General features: G+C 33.0%; 1 long non-coding RNA gene across 1 annotated transcript; it reads left to right on the top strand.

The window, feature by feature from the left end:
• Nucleotides 1-824: 824 nt before the first annotated feature.
• LOC134269440 (uncharacterized) lies at nucleotides 825-3,071 on the top strand. The gene is made up of 3 exons (XR_009992576.1): nucleotides 825-965; nucleotides 1,418-1,481; nucleotides 2,434-3,071. It is a non-coding gene; the product is annotated as an uncharacterized LOC134269440 (long non-coding RNA).
• The last annotated feature ends 3,204 nt before the right edge of the window (nucleotides 3,072-6,275 follow it).

A 6,275-nucleotide genomic window follows, 5' to 3' on the forward strand; every position in this document is an offset into this window, starting at 1 on the left:
ACATCAAAAGTTGTTTAATTATTTTAAAATTAAATTATAAGGAATGACTCTAATTCTTGGCCATATTATCGAGTATAATCTGGTTTGGGTCAGTTTACGCTTTATAATCCGCGAAGCACACTTTTTCAGTGTGTTACACAGCCACATCTATGTCTGTTTTCTCCTTGTGCAAAATACGGAAAGTCACTCAAAAATGAAGAGTTCTGTCCAAAAGCGAACCCACTAAAACAATTTTAGACTTTTGAAGCTCGACAAAATACGTGGTAACAAATTAAGCATTACGGTTGAAGTTAATTTCCATTAATAGAAATTGAAATTTTTGGCATTAAATAAAATTATCATTTGTTTTAAGGTAGCCGACTGGGATTTTATTTAGTGGCATCTACAATAGCGAAACTCTTTAAGAATGTAAGTACACCTGGAAATAAATCAGCAATATTCGATAGTTAACAAAAGTCCGCGGAAATCTTTTGATTTCAGGGAGGTGTTAGTATCGTATTTCCCTCTGAAAATTATATTCATTTGATTTTCATTTATTTTTTGTCATTACTTCTAACTTGTTTCGTAGTACTTTTTTATTTGAAATTAATTTCTAATATTTTGCAAAATGATGAGTACGCTCTACAATGTTACATATGTCTCGCTCTCCTCTCTTTCTTTGTTTTTTGAAACATGATGTGGACGTTTTTGCGTACAAAAGTACGCCTGGCTACGCGCCTAGGCCCTCATATGAATACAAAAGTAAATCTGTTTATAAGGGTTGGTCGTAATATAAAGAAAGGGTGATTTATTCGAGAGCCGAAATCACTGGCAACCGCTAAGATCTTGCGTTGAAAAGTTGAAATCCCAGAGAGGTAAAATAAACCTCTAGTATATCTATGTGTCTTAAGATTCAATCTCGGAAGATAGGCTACAGATATCTGTGTTTTCATCATTTGAAGCCTTAGAGTATTGAAAAATACCAGGTAAGCCTTTACGTATCAGAAAAACATATAAATTAAAACAAAGCGCATAGTGTCGAACTTTCGTTTTCATGCACAGGCACTTGAAGGTACAGAGGCATCTAATACTTCATGTATTAATAAATTTAGCAAATATACTACCAGCAAGAGGATTCAAAATGACGTTAGGTATAAGATAAGGTCCAATAACAATTCTTATCGAAATTATATAATATAATGTTTAAAAGTCTACTTTCGTTTTAGGAAAACACTGGTGATTCACGACTGGAGGATCTAAATTTCTTCAAATTTTGAAACTCGCTGACAACAAGCAGTTTATATGATCGATTAAAAATAATTTTACTATCTATTGTTAGCCTAACTCTTTTAGAAATTCTTTCATGTTCTTTTATTAAACACATTCTTCTATAGTATGATGATTTTCCCAATTTTAAAAATTCGTGTTCATTTTTCAGATTCTACGGACCCTGGACCCAGTTTTAAATGGTAGAAAAAAACTTGGAGACATCAATTCAATTGGTATTTTCAGAATTAAAATGTTGAAATAAAAATGATGTTTTATTTATGAAAATAAAAATGATGACATTCATTTTCTTGTAAAGGATGCATTGTACATCGCTTCTTTGACAGGCATAACAGAAATGAAATTCTTGTCTGGTAATCATAGTAATACTTAAGAGGTTCCTACCTAATAAGAATTACCTTAAGTTATGTTCAAAACTGTGCCCTAAGCCTACTCTATGTCAATCTAATTAAAGTAAGATGTTAGATCCGCTCCCATACTCGCTACACTAACGATGTTAGTGAAGCGAGTATGCGAGCGGATCTAACATCTAATTTTAATTAGATTGACTCTATGTATATGAATCTTTGTCAATGTTACCGGGTTCAATGTTAATAAATTCTATCTATCAATAACTAAAAGATCTAGGAAAACATATTTACTGAAGACACAACTGCAATGATCTGACACCTACCCAAGGTAATTTAGACATTTAAAAAATTGCACGAGGAAATTCTTTCTTTGGTCATAACTTTGACGTAGAAATAATTTAACCTTAGAAGATCATACTTGTACAACAACCTGTAGTGATTCTTTTTGTTCCTAGGATATAATAGGATCCTTACTTTAGGTCATTAGATCAAATCACCGAGTAAAAAAATTGTTAATTTTATAAATCTTAAAAAATATAATTTTGAAAAACAAATTTTTTGTTTTTGAGGAAGTATTTTGATGTAGTCTTATCGTTTCTACTAAACAAAAGACATAAAAATATACAAACATAACATTCTAACAAGTAAGTAAATTTGCAATATGGCACTCTAGCAAGCATTCTGAAATCAGTGAACAGCATCTTAATTTAAGCAATTTTACTAGTTGCCTTAGTACATGAGGAATGTGTAGTTTTACTAAGATAGTTCTAATTTGTTTGTTTATTATCAAATTTTTGGATTGTTTGTTACATTTCAGAAAAGCATTAGAGGATTACTATGGCCTCTTCCTCTTACGCGTCTACAGAGGAGACGACAAATGCCTGTAGAGCCTGTCGACTTCTCCTTGGTCCGTGTACAGATCAAATTAGGGATGTTTTAGTTCACCATGTACCACCATCAACATTTCCACAAGTCATTAAACAAAAGAGGAGTAATCTTCCCCGTCTGACAGCTCAACAGATGAATCTTATTTTACCCAGAGGTAGTAGTTATACAGGAAACTATGGTGATATGGATTTTTCCTTATTGTACATACTACTGAGGAATATTTGTGGTATACCACCACACAGCAATGGCTGGGGATTTGATCCAGACCCTACAGATCGATCTCTCTCTCTCTGCCAATATTGAGAGAATACGTATTGCCAGAAATCAGTGTGTACATTCTTCTAGTCCTTTCCTCTCCAATGCCGATTTCAACACAGTCTGGTCCACTGTCAGATCTGCAGTTGTGGAAATTGATTCTTTCCTTGGCAATGGGAACAAATTTGAAAGAGCAGTGGACTTTCTGAGACAGGAGACAATGGACCCTGTCCGTGACCTCCATTACATAGAAGAACTAAGGAAACAGGCTGAAGAAGATGAAGAAACTAGAGAACTGGTTCAAGGCCTGAAACGTAATTATAATGACTAATGACTAAGTTTGACTCAACAAAATAAACTTACAAAACAAGCATTTCTCTTTTAATTGCAGGAATAGTCTAATCTACAGCTTTACGTATTTACATTGAATAAAAGTATGTATTTACGAAGTATGCAGCTGTTTTTAAGGGCAGGGTCATCAGAATTTTTTGAATCTCCAAACGTTGAGAATGCCCATTGTTTGTGTCGCATGCGGTGCAGAGCGGTACTAAGGGATCACTTAACCCGGCGTCTGTCTAGCTGTCTGACTGTCACACCTTGTATCTCAAGAACTGCAAGAGACACAGACTTGACGTTTTGCACATTATTGCTTGGCACAATGGTATTTGTTAATTAACATAGGTACCGACCTCGTGACCCTTGACATTATCCTTTGACATTCTTTACTAAAAACCAAAAAGTGGCAATATACTGCATATTTTTGACATTTAAGGGGTAAATCGATGCTATCTAGCATATGCACTGATTGTCATAAAACATGAAAAATGCCAGCATTACAATTCACTTGACCTTGACCTTTGGCGTACTTTACAAAGATTCCCTTGGACAGTTTACGTTAAATTAACTTATGACTTGTATTTTGAGTCGCGGGGTTGTTGAAAATTAAAATTGATACATATTCACAGGATGAAAATCCACCATTCAGTCGACTGAATGCTGGATGAATGGCCACTGAATGGTCACTGAAAGGTCACTGAAAAGACCTTTTCCCGTTACCTTTCCGTGATCATTCAGTTACCATTCAGTGGACTGAATGGCACATACATTTCAGTGATCTTTCCGTGATCATTCAGTTGAATCTTTTTATTTCACTTTTTCCTGGTATAATAGAATTAAATGTATCTAATTCTGAATTAAAAAAATAGTAAAAAAAATAATACAAGAAAAAAAAAATTGCTCCCAAGCCCAGAATAGAACCCTAGTCTCCTGCTTAGGTGTCCGCGACCTTATCAATTACGCTACGTCTTCTTGTTAAGAAATGCGGATTTAAAAACAATTAATTTATAGAAATCGATGGAACAATCAGTTCACCTGTTGTATCGAGGAGCTGCGATGTGTATATATCTTGTATATCTTTTGTATATTCTATGTTAGTTGCGCGGATTTTGGGGACAAACTAATTAATTACACATCTCCTATTGGGATGATGACAATTATCAGAGACGGGCACCCGTTCCTGTGTCAAAGATTTAAGATCATTGTAAATTCTCTTTCTAGAAACTTATTAAAGCAACATCATTTAGAAAGCTAAAATCTCCTATATATTTTATTTCCTACAAGAGGCGTGTATAAACGATTTATTTATTCTTGTAATTAATAATGAATGTAAAATAATGTCTTTCAAAAACTAAATATCCTGCAGTTTTGACAATGACATGATTAAGAAACGAAATTGATCAGTAATACTAGCGATCTTCCAGAAATAGTTTAAATAATATAACTTCTGTCTTATCAATCAAAACTATATATTCCCATAAAAAAAATACAGGTATAAGCACTATAGAATGTTATGCATTTATTTAAATTTTGAATCGGTTATCGGATCATTTTTTATCACTTGAAGAATTTTTGTTTTCTAAATGTAACTAGAAAATTAAAAATCATTTTGAATAAGTCTCACCTATTTCATAAAATCATGATATTTTAAGGTACCTGAATTTGATCATGATAAGTAAAAAAAAACACAATTAAGATTGAATAATAAATCTTTATTCAAAATATTGCTTCCTTGTTAAGGAAAAATATCTGATTATAAAATAATAGGCTAGTGAAAAAATTGCTAAATCAGGGATTTTTTTAGGGTCTCTCTGGGGCCGAAATTCGGCCCCATTCCCAATGCTGAAAAGTGCATGTTTTTCCCAAAATTATACCAAAAAATTCCCAAAATGAAAAAAAAATGAAGTTGCAAATTATTAAAATAAAATAATGAAAAACGGGTGTTATGTTCCCTATGTGCAATGTACGAGCCATCCGAGAAGTTCCAAGAAGTCATTCGGAATACTACGGATGTTTTTATAGCAGGGTCGATGTTGAAAAATTAAAGTCTGGATCGTCATCTGATAAATTAATGTACATCATGGCAGTCTCTCCAGTTTGCATCGGATGGCATTTTTCAGGCTGGGTTGAATTGCTCTTGAGTCTTATTCTTATAAACTGGTCAATCAGTACCGATTAATTGCTCATCAGGAACAAAACTACTATCAACTTTTATTTTAAACAAACTTCTTAAATAAAGGTAAAAAAGATGACAATGTATAAATATGTTCATTTATTTTACAATTTTATCATACTCTGCAGCATTTGTAAGCTTCTGAACTTCAACAGCCGTTTTTATAATTAGCAGTAAAGCTGATAGAAGCCAGTTTCATACAATAAAAGATAAAAAAAATTTAAATAGTTGATTTTTGCTTTTTTTATACCCCCGCAAACGAAGTTTAGGGGGGTATATTGGAATCACCATGTCCGTCTGTCTGTCCGTCTGTCCGTCTGTCCGTCTGTCTGTAGACAAGATTTTGTCCGGACCGTTTCTCAGAAACTGTTGGATGGATTTGTCTGAAAATTTATACACTTATTATTCACCATATGAAGGTGTGCACCTGGGATTTTCATCATGATTGGATGATTTTTCTGCATTTTACAGGCGTGTTTTCTTTTTTATTTAATGATTTTGTTTGGCTCATAACTAGAAAACTATTAGACTTACAATCATCAAACTTGGACAATTTATGCATCTTGGGTAGACAGTGTGTCACGACCTGTTTCAAGGTCACTGTGACCTTTAATTTAAGTGATTTTTTTTTAAAAACTAAGTCTTTAAAATTTCAAATTTCATAATCCTAAAAAATGTAAAAATATAGTTGTACCCTTATTAAAAAATGCTTAATTAAGAAAAATCTTATTTTTTATAATATGCTTTACAGCAAATTCTATAACAAATGTTAATGATTTGAGGGGAATTCAGTTTGTCCCAAGGGCATAATTATCGAGCACTGGTCAAGGAGAATTTTTGATAGCAGAAATGTGCATGTCAAATTAGAGAGAAATTAATGAGTTCATTGTGGGGAGTTAACTGGCAAGAGCATCTCTAGATATAATCTTTAATTAATCTCTTGGGAGTTGGGCAAAAAGAAATGGCCTTATATTTGCTTGTGTTAATTTTAATTGTGAGTTCTTGAT

Source organism: Saccostrea cucullata, unplaced genomic scaffold (genome assembly GCF_032062105.1).
Source record: "Saccostrea cucullata isolate Sc308-1 unplaced genomic scaffold, CSIRO_AGI_Scuc_v1 ctg15366, whole genome shotgun sequence".
NCBI lineage: Eukaryota > Metazoa > Mollusca > Bivalvia > Ostreida > Ostreidae > Saccostrea > Saccostrea cuccullata.